A 22,716-nucleotide genomic window follows, 5' to 3' on the forward strand; every position below is an offset into this window, starting at 1 on the left:
TGGTAAGTTTTTCTACAATACCCGAGTGGGGTATTGTGTTGAAGGCCTATGCAAGGACAAGGTAGGCTGTATGAACTGCCTACCCTCATCAATGGCCTTGGTGACTGTTTCGAAGAAGACGACCAAGTTCAAAAGGCATGATCTTCCCTTGAAGCCAAACTGGGTTGGGTCCAATGTCTGCAAGTCCCCTATATCTTTGTTTATGAGCTCCATTATGATCCTCTCCATAGCTTTGCAGACTAGACTTGTTAAACTTATGGGGGGTAATTACCAGGATCCGTAGAGGCACCGCCTTTGTGGAGTGGGACCACAGTTGCCGTACGCCACTCCTTGGGCATGTATCCTGTGGTAAGGCTGAGATTAAACAGCTGCCTTATGTGCAGGTTTAATTCCTCATTTAGCTCGTGTAGCACACAGCCGGGGACACCATCCAGTCCCATTGATGCTGTGTTTTTAGCTTTAGAGAGAGCAGCTTTCACCTGCACATTTGAGATGTCTGGGAGGCTACACTCTGCTGGGATAGTTATCTCTCCTTTAGGGAGGGAGAGAGGGTGAAGTTTGCACTGAATCTGTCTGCCAGTATGTTGGCAATGTCTGTGGGTTCAGTGATTTTTGTATAATTTTGGACTAATTCTGAGCATATCTGGGAGTTTCCACCCAGGTTCCTAACATAGCTGAAAAAGACCTTATGATTGTCCTTTGAATCCATGGCAATTTTTCTCTCAAAATTGGCCTTAGTTGATTTTATGAGTGCTCGTATTTTTTTACTAATAATGATCAGGGGTGACTTCCCTTTTATGGATTTTGTTCTATCATGTAATAGCTTTCTCCTCTTATTGTAAAGTTTGTTAATGGCTGGGGTCCACCAGACTGGATGTTTGCCCTTTGTGGAAAGAGTCTTGGTTTTATTTGGGATTGCCTGATCCATGCAGTCCTGGAGGTGTTCATAGAAGGCATTTGTAAGGGCTTCCACAGCTTGTGTTGTGGTTTCCACTGGCTCAGGGGCCTTGAAGGATACCACACCAGTCTTGAGTAGTGTGAAGTTTGCTTTAGAAAAGTTCTTCACTGTGGTCTTTTTTGTTTGGGGTGGGGGTGGGATGTGGATTTCCAGTGAGATTAGTTTATGATCAGATCTCACCAATGAGGGATATACTTCCGGTGTGGAGCATTTTGTCCCCATGTTTGTGATAATGAGATCTAGTATATTTTCTCCTCTCATGGGAACAGTGACTAGCTGTTCCATGGCATTTGAATTTATGAACTCCAGGAACCATTGGGCTAGAAAGTTAGGGCTTGAGTAATGTTCCCAGTCTATATTCGGGTAGTTGAAGTCACCCAATATGATAGTGTTTGGAGATACATTTATACCCTCCAGTGTCTTCAGGAAGGCTGTGTGGGGTTCCTGAGTTTGAGAGGGTGGCCTGTAGCATGCTACAATTTGTAGAGCAGCTTTGCCTATGGTTAGTTGCACCTGGATGGTTTCCGAAGCTTCGTGCATTGCCACCAAGCTGGAGGTGTGGGTATCCTTTATGAATATGGATACACCCCCTCCTTTTGTGGTGTGGTCTGGGTTTTGGGGCTGGAACGCATGATATGAGGTAAAACCTAATAGTGCCGGGGTGCTCTCATGAGCCTTGAACCAGGTTTCAGTTACAGCACAGACATCGATGTTCTCCATACTGAGAAGGGCCTCGAGTGCGTGCATTTTGAGATTTAGACTTCTGGCATTGAGCAGCATTACCCTCAGTTTCTTCCCATTTTTGTTTTCTAGGGTGGTAGGTTTAGAATTTGAGCCTTGCCTAAAAAAAACGCTATGGGGGTGGCAAGAGCCTTAGCCAATATCCGGAATCCCAGGAGTGACAGGTGCAAGCCGTCCCTTGCGAAGCAGCGTGGCTTGTCAAGCATGTCATCCCAGGCAGACAGACATTGGATCCCCTTTGAATGACACCAGACATTAAGCCAATTGTTAAAGCTGATCATCTTGTCTCTATATTGTGGCATCATTCTTGGTGAAGGAAGGATACTGCTCAGGGTCATGGTCATACCTGCCTGTGCTACATAATCAGAGAGCTCCTCTATGTCTCTTTTCATGTAGTCCAGGGAGGTATGTCTCAGGTCGTTCACACCAGCATGGACAATGACTGTGTCATATTTGTACTTGCCGTGGAGTGACCAGAGTGCTTGTGTTATGTGGCAAATTCTAGCGCCCAATAGGCAGCTTACTGTGACCCTCTCCTTGTTCAGCCTGGTGAGTGGGACGTCAGTGTGTCTGACTATGGAGTCACCTATGACAAGTATGTTTGGTGTTGTATTTGGCCTTAAGGGCTGTGACTGCTTTGCACACTGCTTTTGTGGTTTATGTGTTGCTTGTGGGGTGTCTTGAGGTAGCAGTTGTTTGAGTGTCTGCTTTGCAGGCCTCTGCTGTTTAGGTAAATTTTTACTCAGAGCCTCCGAGTATGTCTTTGTGTGTGTGTTTGATTCAGTGGTGTGGTAGCATTATGTGAGGCTGGTTTTGTGGTGTGTGTAGTTGCCTTCTCCTCCTGTCTGGTCTTGCCAGTCCTGAGTTGAGAGAGCTCAGCCTCCAGTTTGGCTAAATAGCTGCATCTCTCACAAGTATTTGTGTTATGTGGGAGGAGGTTTTATGATCCAGAATTTCATGATTTCTACATCCCCTTTTTGAAGTTGTTGCTAGGAATTTCAATATTATGGCAGATGAAGAATGTATTACAGGTACAGGCAGCCTAGCCTCTTATGATAATAGCGGATGCAGTCCGTGTGGTAGACAAAATGTCCCATACTGCATTTCCCCAACCTGGCCTAAATTGTTTTTGTGTCTTTCAGCTTTTCCCGGTTAGGGGTCGCCACAGCGGAACTCCGGTCCCCTAATGATTGGCAGTAGATTTTACGTGCTGGCTTGCCAGGCCTAACGCACAACCTTCAATGAAAGAATGCCCATTCATGCATGTCGCCACACAGAAGACGCTCTAACTGAGAATCGAACGGGCAACGTCTAACTGTGAGGCGACAATGCTACCGCAGCACCACCACCGCAACCTGGCCTAAATACTTTGCTAATTTCTTTTCCTTTCTTTGTTCAGCCACAAACCTAAATTTTTGGAATCTGGAACTACCTTTATGGGAGCACTTGCCTATGAAACAATGTGTTGAAGGAGCTTCAGTATCTTAGACCTGGAGCCACTTATCACTAAGTATATTCATAATTTTTTTCATATCAAGGAAGAATTTTCTTGAGGTCAGCCAATCCTTCAAGTCAAGAAAACTTGCCACAGTCTGTTATGTAGTGAGGTCCCATCAATTTTCTTACGTTCATACAGTCCTACAGTTCAAGAAAATGTACTTGAATCTTTCATATGGTGTGCTCCCATTTCCACGCAGTGTGCTGTAAAGTACCACATTAACAACACACTGCAGGATTTTTCTCTTTCCAAAGTACTAGCATCCTCTCAACTGTCCCTGATTTTCAGGGAAGTTCCTTATTTTGACTCATTTTTTAGCTCTGTCCCTCTTAATCCCTCCTAAAACTAATGACTTTTGGAGGAAAGATGGTTAATTACACTTAATGAATAATGACAATAATTAAGAGTTATAGACTTCTTTTACTTCAGAAAATGTGTATGCTCTGATTCTGTCAATGTCTCAAGTTAATAGCACTAATATTTTAAGTGTCCCTGATTGTCCCCGATTTTTTCTGGATTTGTCCCTGATTCTGTTGAAATTTGTCCCTGATTGATTGAGAGCTATGTGCCAGAGAACTTTGACAAAAAATGTAAACAGTAGTGGCAGGGAATCAAACCTTGATATACAACTGCAGCTAACCTGCTTATAAACTTAAATTGTATTGCTTACTCTCTAAAGCATATTTGTTTTGCAATTAAATTAATTTCCAGATATACTACTCATGTTAAAGTTACAAATAAAACAAGGTTATAGTGTGTAGTTTATTTTGTTTTAAAATTTCATTGTCTACTTAGTTTTTCTCTATAGCCACACCCACAAAATTATGTCATAGTAGGTCTTGAACAGTGATTTATATATGCCAGTAAACTATTCTGGGTAAAAACATAACTACTTCTTTAGAAGAGCAGCTTTTTCTTGCATTGTGGTTTCCCTGTTACCTCATTGCATATCTTAATTTTCACTGTAATGAATGTATTCCACTTACAAGACATAGTGGTCAACTTATCTTTCCAGGAAATAAAGACTCCCACTGATGTATTTAGAATTAAAATACTTAATTTAGATAGTGATGTATTGCGGGTTCAGTCTTTCACAATGTTCTGGAAGTAGTTTTCTGCTCCAAAAGAAATTTTAGAAGCCTTTCCTTATTAAAAAAATTAATTGCAAAAACAACACACTTTAAAGTGAGGAATACACTTTTGATGCAGTTTCTACTTTGAGATTTGATTTACTATAGTTTTATTTAATGCTTCTCTTATTTATAAACTAACATTGATTTTGTTTGATAGTGTGAAGAATTACAGCTTATATAAAAATAATGGGATTTCTTGGTAGCAATTAGAGCCTAGGGCTAAATCACAAAATTTATCCCATGTACAGACCTGTTACACAATGCTGATTTTTCCCCAGACAATTTTATTTACCTGTATATTTTGCATTTGAGAACTTAACATGTATAGTTAACTATGCTTCATAATACTTGACATTTGTAAAAAAAAAGCCTAACATAAGGATGATTTATAATTTGCATCATTCTAACCATATTATGTTTTATATTATAAAGCATTTTCTAAGTCAGTGAATGATATAACTACACTCTGAAAAAATGATCCACAAATTAAAATGTACATTGTAGGTTTGTTCTTCTTTCATATACTCTTAACTACCAAAGTCACATGAAAGTGTAGTTGTTTATGATCTATGCTTACCAATCATAGTACATTCTAGTTATTTACCTTGCACTTTATGCAAAACATAGTGTTGATGGAAAATGGTGCAGGAATGGATCGAAGGTAAAGGTAGAAATGAAGACTGAGAGTACAGAAAGCAAAACACATAGGAAGAAAGTGACCCACAGAGACTGTACAATACTTTAAGGAACTGTGACTAGGACAAAGCAGCACTATTACACAACATATATTTGAAGAAGGAAAAACATAACAATGACGTCATTATGCCCGTAGGGTCTAAGAGATGACAGAATGCTGTTCTGTCAGATTCCTCCATGTCAGGAAAAAATTCACTAAGACAAGAACAGGTGTGTACTTTTTAAATAACATTACTTCTGATTATTAATACGCATTACAGATGGTGCTCAACTGAATCTGATTTCGTAGTATGTCCCTGATATTATTGGTATGATGCTTGTAAAATCTGTGTTTTTTCAGAAAATGCTGGGAACTCCAGCCAGTAAATAATGGCAGAAATCTGAGTTTTAGACTTCATATCTTTCAGAAAATACATGATAACGCAAAACATGTTATCCTAGCAACTGTATAAGAGGAGGATTTCAAATCTGTTCCTAAATTTAGCATTTGTTCCCCATTATTGTTTGACTTTGTCCCCGATTCTTGAGCTAAGAAGCCAAGAGGTACAGTGCTACATACCAGCAGGAGTTTGGGTAGGAACTTTCACTCAGTTTTATATCAGTTTGATTTAGCATTACTTAATATTATACATAATGTAAAACAAAACCAGCTGTGTATCAACTTAACATTGCAGCACCTACATGCTTAGAAATGCAGTTTTAATCACCTTAATGTTGTATGAATGCTTGCCAAGTAAGTTTCATCTTACACTTTGTTAGTGACAGCATAGTACAAATGTTTGTGCTGATTTTCCAGTCCAAATTTTTTCACATTCTAGATTTGTGCATGATAAAGCACCATCAAATTATGCATGCCTTGCGGATGACCTATAGACAGAGTGAGTATATTTCCAATGTAACGTTGATGGTCTGGTATCAATGATTAATTCAAGTTATTAATGGAAATAGCCAAGTGTTGTAATAGATTTTTTTTTCTTTTGGTGGAGGAGGGAGCACAGGGGAGGGCAGAAAATTATAACAGACACTTCACCCCCTTCTACAGAGATTAGGATAGACAGCTATCCAGTTTACATGCAAGAAAAAGAAGAGAAGGGTGTAATGTCATATAAATCATTTGGATGAGACATTAAATCGAAGCACTATCTGCCACTTAGTGGTAGCTCAGATGGATGTAAAAGATCCCATGGCACTTACTGACAACAGCAAGGAAAGTTCCCCAGTGCCTTGGTCAAATTTCCCACAGTCAGTATGAGTACCACATTTGGTGTCCCCTGAAAAGAGGCCATTGGCATAGTGGGACTAACCTAATCAACTAAGTGCAAATAAATAAATACATACATACATACATACATAAATAAATACATGTTTTAATGACATTTACAAAAGTGGACATGCTGACATGAACTACTAAACCAGGAAACAAGATCAAAACTATTCCACTGAACATAACAGTGACTTGTCACAGGATCTGGATTAAACTAATAAATGTGTCAAAGCACACTACTGTTTGAAATGGGACTAGGTCTGTGGTCATGGAAAATTGTGATAAAAAGTTAAAAAAACTATATGCTGACAGGCATTTAAGTGGGTCTGTTTATGTTACCTTGAAAGAGAAGATCTCTAAATACAGAAGCTCATAAATTTCACTATGAAACTCATTGACTTGAGTGCTTATAAGCTTTACATGTTTGTATTTGTGTAGTTCTAGAGTTTGCAAAAGCATATAAACATGAAAAATAATCCAGAACTGAAATGCAAGGAGATGCACTATAAAAATATACCAAGAATAATCAAAATAGTGAGGAAAAATAGACAGCTAGGAAACCATAAAAACTAAAAATAATCACAGACTCAGTAGCCAGTTGTATATGATATAAACAAGAACAGTTCTCAAAATTCTCTTTTGTCCTGAAATGTACCTTAGAGTATGGAGAAAATTGCACCAAAGTGTTCTAAAATATGAGATGACACGCATCTCCATATGTATTTATTTTGTGTTTTTATTGCTCTGCCTTCCTGACCTGGATTGTAGCAGATCCGATGGAGACCCCAGGACTGGGTGCTTGGCACCATCATCCTGTGGCTGTATTAATCAGAATCTCTACCTCAGAGGTGTGGCATGCAATAATGTCAGCATTTTTATCACACTACCTTGCTGAATTCTTAACTGCATGGCTTCTGGTCTCCACCAAAGACTACACAGGCAGCTATTCTTTCCATATTCACATTGGAATAGGAGAGCTGGCCATTGGCTGCTTCATCTAGTGGCAACCCAAGGTCATTCACAAGCTTGGGTCACTTATGGCACATACAGACATCCTGGCTCTATGCCACTGGGCTGGCACATCTATTTTATCACTTTTGGAATGCAAGCTAACCATCTGACTAAAGGTCTGAGTTCCTATTGAACATTATGCACACAAGAGGCAACCAACTATGATACTTAGATAAAGAATTTAAGTGTGAATTCTATCTGAAGTAGACATAAAGTGCCAGTTAAATTGCAGCTATTTAAGTCTATGAAGAGTTGAGCAGTGATGCCACCTAACATGACATCTTGCAGCAAACCTTGCTTTCTTTGTAGGCCTGATCATGCTTTTGCAGCAGTAGAGACTGTAAGTTAATTAAAAGATGCACAGAATATAGGAGAGAGGGAAACAAGTACATGTTTGCTGTAGATGGTTCAATACCATGTGAGAGGAATGCATTACAAATGCAGAATCCACCTAAACTTGAATTAGTTCTCACCAGTATATTGCTTAACTGCTTGTCATACCTTAACTGGCCATCTATTATATGGCATAACAGTTTTGTTGAAATTACTTCCTCAAAAGGAGTGCTATCTAGAGAGGTAACATTAAAGCCATCTTCCAATGGCAGGCAGGTGTTAGGAGCAAACTCATTTATTGGAATGTGGGTGGTACACCTATCTGGTATTTGATTTTTATGTAAAAAAATCAATGATTTTGCCTTGGAGAAATTAAAATGACGTTTTGTGGATTTGAGCCATAGCAAAGAATGAAAACTGGACTGAAGCTAACGTTAACTGTAGGGTTATAATTATTTGCAAGAAGACTTATAAAATCCTCAGTAAATTGGACTGATTTGAATTATCACAGTGAAAGACTGTCATTCATGAAATTTGTAAAAAGGAGAGGACCCAGCAGTGAGGAGCTTCAACAGTCACAGCTAATAGATGAAAGATGATATTGTTCCATCTGACAGGTGTCCCTCTAGCAGATAACTTAAAAGACCATCCCCGGGATTCACTAATCCTCCGTGTAAGACTAAATAAGTCTTACACGGAAACTTCATCCTAAGAGGATGATGTCAGCGCACCATGCATATTCATGAGGGTGCGCTGACTCAACTCTAAGGCTAACATGGAGCATGCACGAGTGCAGGGGGCGTGTCGGACTGCTGAGCACTCCAAAAATCCATGCCCCTGCAAGTCCCACAATCGTGTAATGTAAATGACATGAGCGAGTCCGCTCAAATGTGTACATACACAACACTACACACCCACACATTCTAAACCCCTGTACAATTATAAAATATAAATCTCTTATTTTTTTTTTATTATACCCAAAATAGCTGCCCGTATTTGCACGTGTTTGCGCAGGTTTGCCCATTGCTTAGCTACAGTTAGCAGTTTAGACATCAAAGAGGATAATAAACTACTTATATGCAAATGAATCCTAATAGCAATAGCGTAGTGGTAGAGCCTTCACACAAAGAGGAGGCAGTCCCGGTTTGAGTCCCACCACTCCCCTTTCAATTTTCTGTAGGAAATCTGTATAGAAAAATAATTCCTGACATTTATCTTTTAAATTGTAGTAAAAAGCATTGAAATGGCCTATATAGTAGTGAATGATATTTTATATATATATATATATATATATATATATATATATATATATATATACGAAGGTGAATTGGTTATGCATACTGATGAATGCATAAGTAACGTATCTTAAGCAATGTGAAGCACTGCTAAGCAAAGTTTACCAGTATTAAGCACATTTAAGTCTAGTTGCTCATAGCTTATCACTGCTTTAACTAGCACAATGGCTTTGCGCGGAGCTGCGCATCGCACCAACTAGCGCAAACAAAACATGTTTGCGAGTAGCTGCGCACCACGCTAACTAGCGCAATGTCGAGCAACGTCAGGCAACGCCGAGCAATGTAGAGCAACGTTGGGCAAAGTTGAGCAAAGTCGGCTAAACACAGCCACACCTCCTAGCCAGTCTGGCCAGTAGTAAAATAAAAAGCAATGACAGGCCTCAAACCCATGATACTGTGCACCATAATCACAGTACTGAACCACTAAGCCATGATAGCTTTCGATATTCATGTACTGTCAACACACATATTAATGAAAGTTTACCCAGTGCTAAGCAGGTGTGCTTTGAGCTGAGAATATTCAAAACCGGCCAATCATAAATAAGTGTGGGAAATGAGGCATATTTAAGCTCCATAGGTGGGAATACTTGCCATAACTGGTTGTAGCTCCCATCTGCAGGCATCATGGCTGGTGCTGGAGAGGGCTCTTACTTTCGAGTACAACAGTGGGGCATTGAGGAGTCAAAAGTGATGGTTTGGCTCCTCGTCCATAATCATGATGCCAGACTCCTGCAGGGCCTGTTCCAGGGCACTGAATACAAAGCAGAAGCCTGGAACCATCTTGCACATGATCTCACCAGTGCCACAGGCGTCCCTCGGACTGGTGAGCAGGTCAGACACCACCATGCAGACCTGAAGAGATGCAAGCAGAACCAACTGAACCAGTGGATACAGGAGGCCCGTGGGATGCGAAATGCCCCACTACTGAGTAGGTAGCCATGGAATGAAGTATGTAAGAATTGCTATTGTAGTCGATATTACGGATAGGTATATGTCTCAATTCTCACTTCATTTACTTCACAGCTGCAGGTGTCCGTGCTGCGAATCTGCAAGCCTATGCAGATAGGCTGCTAAGGTTGTGCCACCAGGCAGGTTAGTAATTATTCTGCATGTATTGCTATATAAAATAAGTGAGAGAGCCTGAAAAAAAGTGTTGTAGCCCAATAATAAAGGTATAATAAGTCTTGAATAACCTCTGCATGTACTGTTATGTAAAATAAGTGAGAGAGCCTGAAAAAGAGTGTTGTAACCCATTAATAAAGGTATAATACATCTTGAATAAGTCTTCTGCATGCACTGTAATATAAAATAAATGAGAGAGCCTCTAGAAAAGTGTGTAATGTAATTAATAAAGGTATAATTCCTGGAGTGTGTCCATGTCACTTTCCTCGAAATGTTCTTGTACTTTTGCATTATAGAAATAGTACTGTTGTATTAAGCGCTGTCAACCCACACTTGGGTAGGCCCATATAAAGTGGATGAAGGGAGTGCCAGTAGCTGTTAAGCATATATACAGTCCTCAACTGCTGGTTAATGGCTGGCATGTATAGGTTAATCTGGCACATGCGTAGCTTGTTATTGTGTTCCCCAGAAATGTCAGTGTGCTGCTAGAAATGTAGGGGGCTGTTAAAATATAATTGATAATGTCACCTGAACACATCCAGATATGTAGATATATAAATATAAAAGAATATATATAAATATGTAGCAGTAACATCTGCATCCTGGACAGTCTGTATGTCAGATACAGGTCAGGTATATAAAGAACTAGCAAAACCCATTTCACAGTTTAACGGACATTGCCTAGTGTAATAATACATGTAGGGGATATATACCTGCAGTGAATATGAATGTAGTGTAAGCTATATGTACATATAAGTTGTTAATGGTGGTATCTTTTTACGCCCTACTGTATGTGCATAAACAATGCAATTCCACACGTCAATAGGTATGTCTAATCTTAAAACATTTGTTGGGACATATGTTCTATTGGTTTATAAATTTCTAAATTTACTTTTATGCATGTGCCCTGTTCAAATACCACAGTCTTGGTGGCCTGTTGCCACCAATCAATCCTGCATGCTGTTGGAATGTCCACTGTTGTTCTGTATATGCATGTGTTATGCTTGCTGTTCAACTGTTGGAACTCTGGTGTGTTGGGTTAATGGGAACACTACTGCATGCTGTTACAACTAATTTGGAATGCTGTTGGCTATTAACAACCCACATTGTCTTTAAATCCTCCTAAACATAGAACGTATGGGAAGGCCGGTCCCAGCGGACCCATCTGTCCCACCTCAGCTGGCGATGGCACCTGGCACCAGCAGGTCCGGTGCCCAGCCCAGGACCTCCTCCTCCATTGGCCCTGTGCCACCTTCGGGTGAAAGCGCAGCAGGGGATGGGGTTTGTCCCCCCTGTGCAAACGTGGCCAGAGGAGGGCCACCCATCACCCTCCGAATGGTCCGGGCTGTGGTGCATAGGGAGATTGAGCGCTCAGTCGCTGATCCTCTATGCCAGCTTGAGGCACGTGTGGCGCAACTTACAGGTGAGCCTGGCCCTCCTATGCAGCCCCCAGCACAGCCACCCTCTGGGCTGTGAAGGTGCAGTGGTGACTGCCCATGGGTGGGGATCTCAGTCCCACTGTTGCCATCTGTGGGCTCATGGGCTTGCGATTTCCAAACATCCTTCCCCGTCAATGGTGTTCACCCCCCCATGTGTCATATTCTGCCCTTGTATGCATCTTGTTTGTCTTGTCTGTTTACCTCCCCAACCTACCTCCCAAAATATACATACTTCCCCTACCCCACATTCCACTTTCACCTGAAAAAAAAAAAAGGGGGCAATCTGCTCCCACAAAAAAATTATGCCCCATACATAACTGCCCATTTTGCACACATGTCCGCTGGACACATAAACTGAAATTTAATTGGCAGAACAACATACTTTGTTGTCCTAACCCCTCTCTCAGGGGTGGAAGGTTTCAAATTTCCCTCCAAATTTCTAGTATATGCACAGCTGTTGCTGTTAAAGAAATGGGCAGCTATGGACCTTCTCTACACCTGTCCTGCACATCCCTAGCTGTTTTCCCTACTGTCTTTCCCTCTTTGTGCCCCTTTTTCACCACTTTCCTATCTCCCCATTTTCTTTTCTTTCAAAGAAATGAGCGCGGGGGTTAGCAGGAGTAAGCACTTTTAAGCAGTAGTTAGCGGGTTTGCGCAAATGTGTGCTTGTGTGCGCTTAGCTAAGTATTGCTAAGCGTCGTGCAAACCCGCTTACAACAGCTTAAAAGTGCCTTAGTCACCCTGTATGTGAGGGCCCTTGTTCTGCTCAGCAGCAAAATAAAACACCACTGTTAGTCTCGAACCCCGGACCTTGGACACACTAGACTGCATGAAGTACCACTAAGCCACAGTAGATATACAGCAGGTTGTTGCTGAAATATATATATCATGCATCAGAATGAGTGAATGTAAAGGAAAGATAGGAATGCCATAACACAAAACCTGTTCTGTGGAACTTTACCAGCAGTTGTTGTGGAATTGCATTACATGACTGTGATAACAGAACCGGACATTCTAGCAGTAAATAATGTTACAGCAGCACTTTACAACCCCACACAGTATCATAGCAGGACAATCCCCACCCAAATGTACAAAATACCTGTGTGTTCAAGGTCCAGCAAGGATGTAGGTAGGCATACTCAGTACTGGAATTGTCCAGTTTTCATGAGCATCCTGTGCTAATGTCAACAAAAAAAAGCACAAACTGTGCAGAAGTGAGTACATTAATATTCACAGTATAGCAGTTCACAAACAGTTCATATGCCAAATGAAAACATCTCAATAACTACGTATGTATGGCAGCTAATTGTATAAGTAGAAAAGAAACTACATACTCCCATGTATCTTGTGTTAGCATTTGTAGGGGTGAGTACAATTCTACACTGACAACTGTGTACTGGAAGTGGCAACATTCAGGTCTAAGTACAACATTCAAATCACTGGCTACACCCCTAGCATCAGATATAAGAAGTATACCAACCTTCTGACTTACACAACTGTGTCCACAGCAAACAAGCATGGTCCCCACTTTGGAAAGCTGAAAGGGCTATGCCTACCTGACTTAGCAATTTATAGCATTGGGTTGCTATGACAGTGAGTACTGTAAGTACCACACAGCAGGCTGCATGCAATTGCCAAATGGTGGCCACCAATTGGTGCAGAGGCCATCACATGCACATGTGCAGATACCTATAAAAGCAGGCTGTACTTGCTGTCCACACATGCAATCATTTCATTGCAGGTATGGAGAGAGAGAGAGACAGACAGACAGACAGATAGACAGCGACATCCACAACAACAGCGACAGAAAAAAGATATAAAAAGAAAATTATGTTGAAAAATATATATACTGAAAAAAAAATATGATATAAAAAATAAATAAATAAAAATTACAAAACACATGGAACTGACAAATACAAACACATACAAAGGAAAGGTATGTAACAGATATGTATTTACTGGCATGTAGTAGATGTTTTTGAACAGTACTCTACATAGTTTGAATCATCCATATGTGGCAGCAGTACGTATCTATGCACAGATGCCCTGCCTAACTACTGCCATGGAGAAATCAGTGTGTAGCTGTGTGCAGTGGGATATGACTGTGACATATGTAGTTCAGCATTAAATGTCAAACATCTGATCCATGTTATTTGTGTTCTGTACAGAAGTGTGTACAATGTCTGTTTGGGGGAGTAGCGCAAACAGTTATATAAACATGGATGTGAAAGATTAACAAATGCATGATAGTCATATTAACGTGTAGCTTAGCATTGGCAACAGCTGTACCAGGCTAGTATGTGAATCTAGCATTTGCAGTTATATATACACCCTCTAAAATTACTGTGTGCTCACATGTGCCACCTGTTCATGTTGCAGCAAGGTCCAACAGGTCAGCCGTGAGGTACACAAACTTACAACAGTGTGGACCTTGTGTGTGTATGGCACACACATACGGAGAGATCTGTCTGTGTCAGATATATTAGCATCTGTACATGTGCATAGAGCAAGGGACATACTGCAACTGTTTGTGAAGGGTGGACATATATATGTTGTTGAAGGTTGTTATGTGCATATTTCTATGTAGGTTGTAGTGTGTGGCAAACAAGACAGCATACAGTGCTGGTATATGACATGTGGTGGTTAAAAGCTGTGGGTATAATTTGTCAGGTTTGCAGTGTTGCAGTCAGTGAGGCCTGCTAAAGCTACATGGACTGAGAACACCTTCAATGCATTCTGCACAACACTGTGCAATATTATGACATAACTGTATACCTCAGAACCTTTGCATAATTGATATTCCCACCATGAAAGGTGGACTGTATATGTGCCTATGTATATCTATATGTACACCAGTGGATGTGTATATGTATGTGTGTGTATATATATATATATATATATATATATATACAGAGAGAGAGAGAGAGACAGGGTCATATTTATTGCAACAGATGCCTGGTGACAAAGCCATGGACTCAAGCTCAATGTTGACACTGCATTGCCATCCCTTCTTGCAATAACTCTGTACCCATTAACTACCACATAGGTGGAAGTCTACTTAACACCAAAGGTGTGATAAGAGGCCATGGGACACAGGTGGACAGTAGTCTCCCCTTTGATAATCACAGTGCCACACTAGTCATGTAATCTGTCTACATGGCACACGTCATCACAAAATGTGTGTCATTCAGGGAAATATAGGTCAGTGTTCCCCTCTACTCTTCACATATAAAACCCATTATAGAGTACAATGCCCCATGTGGTATGTACCTCACAAGACATCTACTGGAAAGGACACAGACATACCTCACAAAGAGTAATACCGGCCTCAAACAGATGCTCTATGCAGACCATCTCACAAAACCACAGCTAGACTGTGTCGCATACCGCCTACCCAGAGGTGACCTCTGCCTAACATACAAAGCTATGTCAAACCCAGAGCTGTTGGACATGCTCCACGTAAACAGATCACAATCCCTATGAGCTACATGCCCTAGGGACCTAAACCTTGTGCCCTCAATAAACAGCACATGCTGGAGGGATAGATTCCTATCCAAGAGACATCCCATACTCTGGAACAAACCACCTATCAATAGCAAACAAAGCTCCTAATTAGCAGTCGTCATAAGTAATCCTGATGATTGTATGGAAGATAGGAAATACTTCCTGGGAATCACCTCTGTGGCTCTGCTTGACAGGGCCACATGAAATTAAATTACATGTGTGTCAAAGGCCAAGGTAGCGTATGGCTAGACTTCTATAGGCCCTAGGGCCAATAGCCTTTTACCTACCTATGAACCGATACACACCCACATGTACTTGTTGCAATAATTGCAATGTGAGGTTGACTGAGTGTAATGGTGAATGTGTTTGTGAATGTATCAGAGTTCTGTATATGTGTGATAGCTTAGTGGGAAACTGTTTCTGTCATGGTATTTTGTGTCCTAGCTGTGATCCCAGCAAAAGATATGTATGCTATTGCTAGGCAGAAAAAGCAGTATGGCATAAGGTCTGACATAGTCCCTTGGTGTTGACTGGGGTGCCCTATTGTAGGCTAAAGCAGTACATGTATGCTTATTGAGTGTTACTGCTGGTGAATCCAACTCCTGTATGACCTGTAGTACTACCTGAAGCTGAATGCCTAAACAGCACAGTATGGTGTATGTCCACATTTCTTGGAACCACTGTTTTGTTGGAACCACTGTTTTGTGTGTTCCCTGTAATCCTTACAGATTACATACCAAAGGCATAAGGTTTCGTAACTACTGACACACAGTACTGTATGGTACACAGGTAAAGCTCATCTGGGTTGCCATACCTTTGTGTCTGGTATGTATGTCTGATGTGTGTGTGGGTATGCCTGTACCATGGCCTCGGTCATATGTGTGTCCCAGGATATAAGTGCGTATCTAGCAATATGTATAGTCTAGTACAGCAGTATGCCACCTATATTAAATATGTTAGGCAGGGGTTTGCCATCAACGACTAGTGTGGTATACTTGTAATACTGTAACTGGACTTTACAATCATTGCAATGGATTACATATTTCTTTATGCATTAGCTTGATATATACCTCCTGTGGCTAGGTGGTGTATTGTGTCGCATACAGTGTACCATGTATTGTTGTATAGTCTTACATACTGGTTTATCTTTGTTGCTGTGCAAAACAGGGTTTGATATATAGAGTGTGCCAGGCACTGTCAGGCAGTTGTGGGTTGAGCACCGATATGTGGTATTGAAAGTGTGTATCCCCTGACAGCCAAATAGGTTGCTATATATGGCAGTTAATTGATATCTGTACATTAGAATGTTAAGTGTGCCACATGACTTGCTCACACATATTGTTTCATTGTCTTCCATGGTCATGGCCCACCATTGTAACCTTGCATATAGCCCAGCAGAGGAAGAACAGATTACAACCAGCTTGGTTCAGCACTATGCCCTGCTGTTCTCAAAAAACAGCAAGGACCAGCATGAGCGGACTGCACTGTGGCAAGATCTTGTCCATAGGGCAAATGATATAGGCATGCATAACCAGACATATGAGCAGGTACGCCATCACTGCAGTTATTTAATTAGACATGTCCAGCAGTGTGCGTCTGATATCCGTAGACAACAGCTTGCCACAGGTGGTGGGGTAGCCATCCATCCCCCCCTCACCAGAGTGGAGGAACTGCTCCTGAGCCAGGTGGCTCCTGGCCAACAACAACAACAAACATGTATCATCATGGAGGCTGGAGCCACCCAGCAAGTTGACACGGAGCGTGCAGGTAACATGGCAAATTTGTAGACTACTGTTACCTCTATTGGTAGATCATGCATATGTGAGATGTGTACTGTGTAGTTAGAAGATGTGGTGCTTAGTGTTGTGCAATACTAATAATTAGGAATATAATCTGTAGGCCTGTGACTGTCAACCATTGTACTACTGTAAGATTGCAAACACACAGTAGCAATGCCACAGTTGTTGCCACTGACAAACTGTCACATCCCTCTGGTGTGACAGCAAAGCAGCAGACCCATGCTGGTGAGTGTGTTCTACATTTAATATTGCTAATTAAATGTGCATGTCATAGGTGAGGTGTAGGCCATGTACACGTAACACACCTATGCATAATGCATGCTGTGCATGTTTGCTGTGAGACTATGCACATCTCAGTAATGTGAGTAGCTGCCTCAAACACATGCAATACAGAGAGCATCCCACACAATTGTGACAACACTGTAGTGGACACTGGAAAGGCACAGTCGATACACATGCACACAATATACACAACTTACTTTGTCATACACGTTAACATGCTACACATAGCGTATTCAGAGACCCACTGTAAGGTCACACTCCAGTATCCCAAATTTCATCCACACAGCATACATAATATACCTCATTGGTAGAGGCCTCTCATGGGGCTGTGCGACACTCTTCAACACATAACACATTCATGTTAGGCAATGCCCCCCTATTGGGCACCTTACAAACCCATGTAACAACTGGCTGTGAAATGGTGAATGTAGCCATGGTACTGCAGTTCAGGTGCAGCATGCTATGTACCAGTCTGGCACACATTAGGTTCATAGGTTCATACTAGGCTATCTGCCCTAGGGCATTTATAAGCCTAGCCAGAGTGTGTTTGGCTTTCGCCACCCATTTTAAATCAATTTTGCTATGCCCTTTTTCGAGGTTAGTATACTGTGCCTCTGTCTAACAGTGACACAGAAGTGATACCCAGGGTAAACCTATGATCCCCCATCCACTCATCGAGATTCCTCTTGAAGAGAGTCAATGAGGGACTCTGCCTAACCTGGACTCTGATTTTATTCCAGAGTGAAGGGAGCCTCTGGGTTATGAATCTGTCCCTCCAGCATGTCCTATTTATTTCACTGCTGAGGTTTAAGTCTCTCGAGCGTGTAGCTCGATGGGATTTGGAATTTCTGAAGTGCAGCATGTCCATTAATTCCGGGTTGGACATGGCTTTATACGTCAGACACAGATCGCTTCTGAGCAGGCGGTATGCCACTGAGTAGAGCTGGAGTTTCTTTAACCGGGCAGCATATGGCATCTGTTTGAGCCCTTTGATCCTCTTGGTGAGGTGCTTTTGGGGTCTTTCCAGTTGCTGCAAGTGTCTGGTAAAGTACATCCCAAAAGGGGCATTGTACTCAATTATGGGCCTGATGAGGGATGAATAAAGAGGCACGATGACCTCCCCTGATCTAGATGTGAATCCCTTCATGATTAGGTGGGCTATATAAAATGTTTTTCTAACCACTTTGGCCATGTGGTTGTCAAATGAGAGATTGCTATCAACTTGGGTCCCCAGGTCCCTAATTACTTCTTCCATACTTAATGGATTACCAACTATGTGGTAATTTGTGGGCACTTTATTTTTGCCAAAGGGGAAGACTATGCACTTTTTGACGTTTAGCTTGAGGCCATGGCTCTGGCACCAGTTGTCTGTTTCTATGAGGCCCTTTTGGAGGATGCTTGTGTCGGCTGAAGAGTCGATTACAGCGCCCAGTTTGCAGTCATCTGTGAACTTGGTCAGCCACAGTCCTTCCGTGTTGGCATGTACCTCCGAGAAATATATACCGAACAGGAGAGGTCCCAGGACTGAGCCTTGTGGGACGCCACTTGTAACTGGTTTGGAGTCTGACATGGCTCCAGCAATTCTAACCATGTGGGCTCTGTCCTTGAGCCAGTTTGCAACCCATCTAGTGACATAGGGGTTTATATTTAAGCTGGTGAGCTTATCTATAATGCCTGAGTGGGGTATTGTATCGAAGGCTTTTGCGAGGTCCAGGTAGGCTGTGTGGACCACCTTCCCCTTGTCAATGGCCTTGGTGACTGTTTCAAAGAAATTGACCAGGTTTAAGAGGCAGGATCTGCCCTTAACAAAGCCGAACTGGGTAGGATCCAGTGTCTGTAGGTCCCCAATATCTTTATTTTTAAGGTCCATGATGATCCTTTCCATAGCTTTGCAGACCAAGCTAGTGAGACTTATGGGGCGATAGTTTCCAGGATCCGTTGAGACACCATCTTTGTGGAGAGGGACCACTGTTGCTGTACGCCACTCTTTGGGTACATATCCTGTAGTAAGGCTGAGATTGAACAGTAGTTTTATGTTTGGGTTTAGCTCTTCTTAGAGTTCATGTAGGATGCAGCCTGGGACACCGTCTGGTCCCATTGATGCTGTGTTTTTTGCTTTGGAGAGGGCGGCTCTTACCTGAGCATCTGAGATGTCAGGGGGGCAGCACTCTGCTGGGATAGATATTTGCTCTTTTGGTGGGGAGAGGGGGGAGAAGTTTGCGCTGAACATGTCAGCTAGGATGTTGGCAATGTCTGTGGGATCTGTGTATTTTTTGTCATTTTGGACTAATTCTGAGCATATCTGGGAATTCCCACCCAGGTTCCTAACATAACTAAAGAAAGCCTTGTGATTATCCTTAGTGTCCTGTGCAATTTTTCTCTCGAAGCTGGCCTTAGACGATTTTATGAGTGCCCGTAGTTTTTTGCTAACACTGATCAGAGATGCTTTCCCTTTTTGGGATTTTGCTCTATCATGAAGTAGCTTCCTCCTTCTATTGTATAGTTTGTTTATGGCTGGGGTCCACCAGACAGGACGTCTGCCTCTGGAGGATTGGGTCTTGGTTTTATTTGGGATCGCATGATCCATACATTCCTGAAGGTGTTCATAGAATGCATTTTTAAAGGATTCTGCGGTCTGGGCCATATTTTCCACAGGCCCGGGGGCTTTGAAGGATTCCACCTCAGTTTTGAGGAGTGTGAAATTTGCTTTAGAGAAGTTTTTCACTGTGGTTTTCTGGGCAGGGGGTGGGGTCGGGATGTGAATATCCAGTGAGATTAGTTTATGGTCTGATCTTACCAGTGAGGGATAGACTTCTGGTCTGGAGCATAGAGTCCCCATGTTGGTGATGATCAGGTCCAGTATGTTTTCCCCTCTTGTGGGAGTGGTAACAAGTTGTTCCATAGCATTTGAGTTTATAAATTCTAGGAACCTTTGGGCTAGGGTGTTGGAGCTAGAGCAATGCTCCCAGTCTATGTTTGGGTAGTTGAAGTCGCCCAATATAATGGTGTTTGGAGAGACCTTTATATTTTCCAGTGTTTTCAGGAAGGCCGAGTGGGGTTCCTGGGTTTGGGAGGGTGGTCTGTAGCAGGCTATAAACTGGAAGGCAGTTTTACCCACTGTTAGTTGCACATGGATAGTCTCTGATGCTTCGTGCTTTGCCACCAACCTGGTGGTGTGGGTATCTTTGATGAATATCGATACTCCCCCTCCTTTTGTGGTTCGGTCCAAGTTTTGGGGCTGAAAAGCATGGTATGAGGTATAACCTGGTAGTGCTGGGGTGCTCTCGGAAGCCCTGAACCAGGTTTCTGTTACTGCACAGATATCGATGTTCTCCATGCTAAGGAGAGTTTCAAGTGCACGTGTTTTGTTTTGGGGTAGCGGTTGCTTGGGTGTCTGCTTTGGAGGTTTCTGCTGCTTAGGCAGATTTTTATTTAGAGCCTCCGAGTATGTTTTTGTGTGTTTATGTGTTTGGTTTGCTGTCGTGGTAGGTCTATGTGAGACTGGAATTGTAGTGAGTGTGGTTTCCTTCTCCTCCTGACAGGTTTCGCCAGTATTGAGTTGAGAGAGCTTAGCCTCCAGTTTGGCTATATGGTTGCATCTCTCACATGTGTTGGAATTTGGTGGGAGGAGGAGAGGGTTGTCTGTGTACATGAGGCAGTTGTATCATTGCCTCAAGATTCCCAGATTCACCAGCTGGACCAGAGAGGAGATTGACAACTGACCTTTGGACATGCTAGAATAGTATTGGGAATTCCTTTATAATTGATAAAAAAGGGCCAATGGGGAACAAGGTACTCAAGAGGAGTTTGTGAGGGAGTAGTGCTTTTAGTTTTTTAGTGCTGACTTATATAATTGCTTTAGTGAGCAAGTGCCAAGTAACTTAAATGCAATGTGTTACAGGTAACTTAAATGCAAAAATGACAAACAGTAACTTTCTTTCAAGTGAAACAAGGAAATAAGTACAGAAAGCAATGCGGATATCACTAGGGATCCACAGAAGCACTGAAAAGCCATGTTTTCGGTGGAATTAGCATTTCAGGAAAATAAGCAAACAAGCATACAAACAAAGCTAGATTCAGCAGGCCTGGATCTAGTCTATGCTACAGCAAACAAGGTGTACCAATTTAGTAAGAAACAGTTCAAATATGCAGGCACTATAAGCCTTTAACCAGAAATTCCCAGCTCAGAAGGGCAGAGTCCAGCCTCTCCTCCCACAAGAGTGCAGACCACGAACCTTCTTAATGTAAAATAACTGGCCTGAAGCCCAAGTGCTTAAACCAGAACTAATACACTTTTAGAATAACAGACACTGAGCCCTCAATCAGCAGTTCCCAACTTAGAAGGATGTAAGCTACCTGTCCTGCCACCACAGTGCAGGCCACAAACCTTCCTAATGTAAAACAACTGGTCTGAGCCCAAGTGCTTAATCCAAAAGACATTGAATGATAGCTACACTTTAATCAAGTTACTACCAAACAGTAATAAATACAATTGAATACTTTAAAGAATACCTGGATTAGTGCTCAAGTTATACAAACAAAACTAGATTCAGCAGGCCTGGATCTAGTCTATGCTACAGCAAACAAGGTGTACCAGTTTAGTAAGAAGCAGTACAAATATGCAGGCACTATAAGCCTTTAACCAGAAACTCCCAGCTCAGAAGGGCAGAGTCCAGCCTCTCCTCCCACAAGAGTGCAGACCACGAACCTTCTTAATGTAAAATAACTGGCCTGAAGCCCAAATGTTTAAACCAGAACTAATGCACTTTTAGAATAACAGACACTGAGCCCTCAATCAGCAGTTCCCAACTTAGAAGGATGTAAGCTACCTGTCCTGCCACTACAGTGCAGAGCACAAACCTTCTTAATGTAAAACACATGGTCTGAAGCCCAAGTGCTTAAACTAAAAGGCTTAGAGTGTGTTACACCAAGCAGTAATAAATACAATTAAGTACTTTTAAGATGACGCAAAAACAAAATAAAGTAGGAATAAACACAAATACAGTAAAAGCAAATAGCTTTGAGTGACTACATGATGCTGCATGATGATGGCTCATGGTACTGCACCCCATCCAGTTACAGTGACCACAGTAATACACATAGCATTAATTGATATGCACCTCAGTGTTGTGTGTGTGCAAACATATGCACCTATACACAATATGCATAGCAATCACCATTTGTACAAGTGACACATATATGTCTTGTAATGCTATTGAGTGTATGGGTCACATGACACTCATTGGGTATGTGTGATGTTTAATGTTGCAGTTGTGTTGTAGCATACCATGTTATGGCTGGCACTGGCATGTCCACAATATGTCCTACACTCACCATAACCACTGTACAATGGCTATGTTGAGCAATGGTATTCCATCAGGAATACATGCACCACTCATCCTGTGTGTATACATAGCATGCATGTGCTAAACCTGTGTCCATAATTATCTGCTAAAGACACAGATTCAGAATCAGAAATGGATATCTATGTGACACACAGATACACATGCAGCCATGGTATGTATACCTGTGAGTGATGGTGCACAGGACATTGCAGAGCTTCTAATACTTGCACAGCAATGTTGTGTCCATGTACACATTGCGTTCCAGGGTGAGGCCAATCACTGAACAGCAACACACA

The sequence above is a fragment of the Protopterus annectens genome, chromosome 2.part2 (assembly GCF_019279795.1).
Source record: "Protopterus annectens isolate FY-2018-M chromosome 2.part2, PAN1.0, whole genome shotgun sequence".
NCBI lineage: Eukaryota > Metazoa > Chordata > Ceratodontiformes > Protopteridae > Protopterus > Protopterus annectens.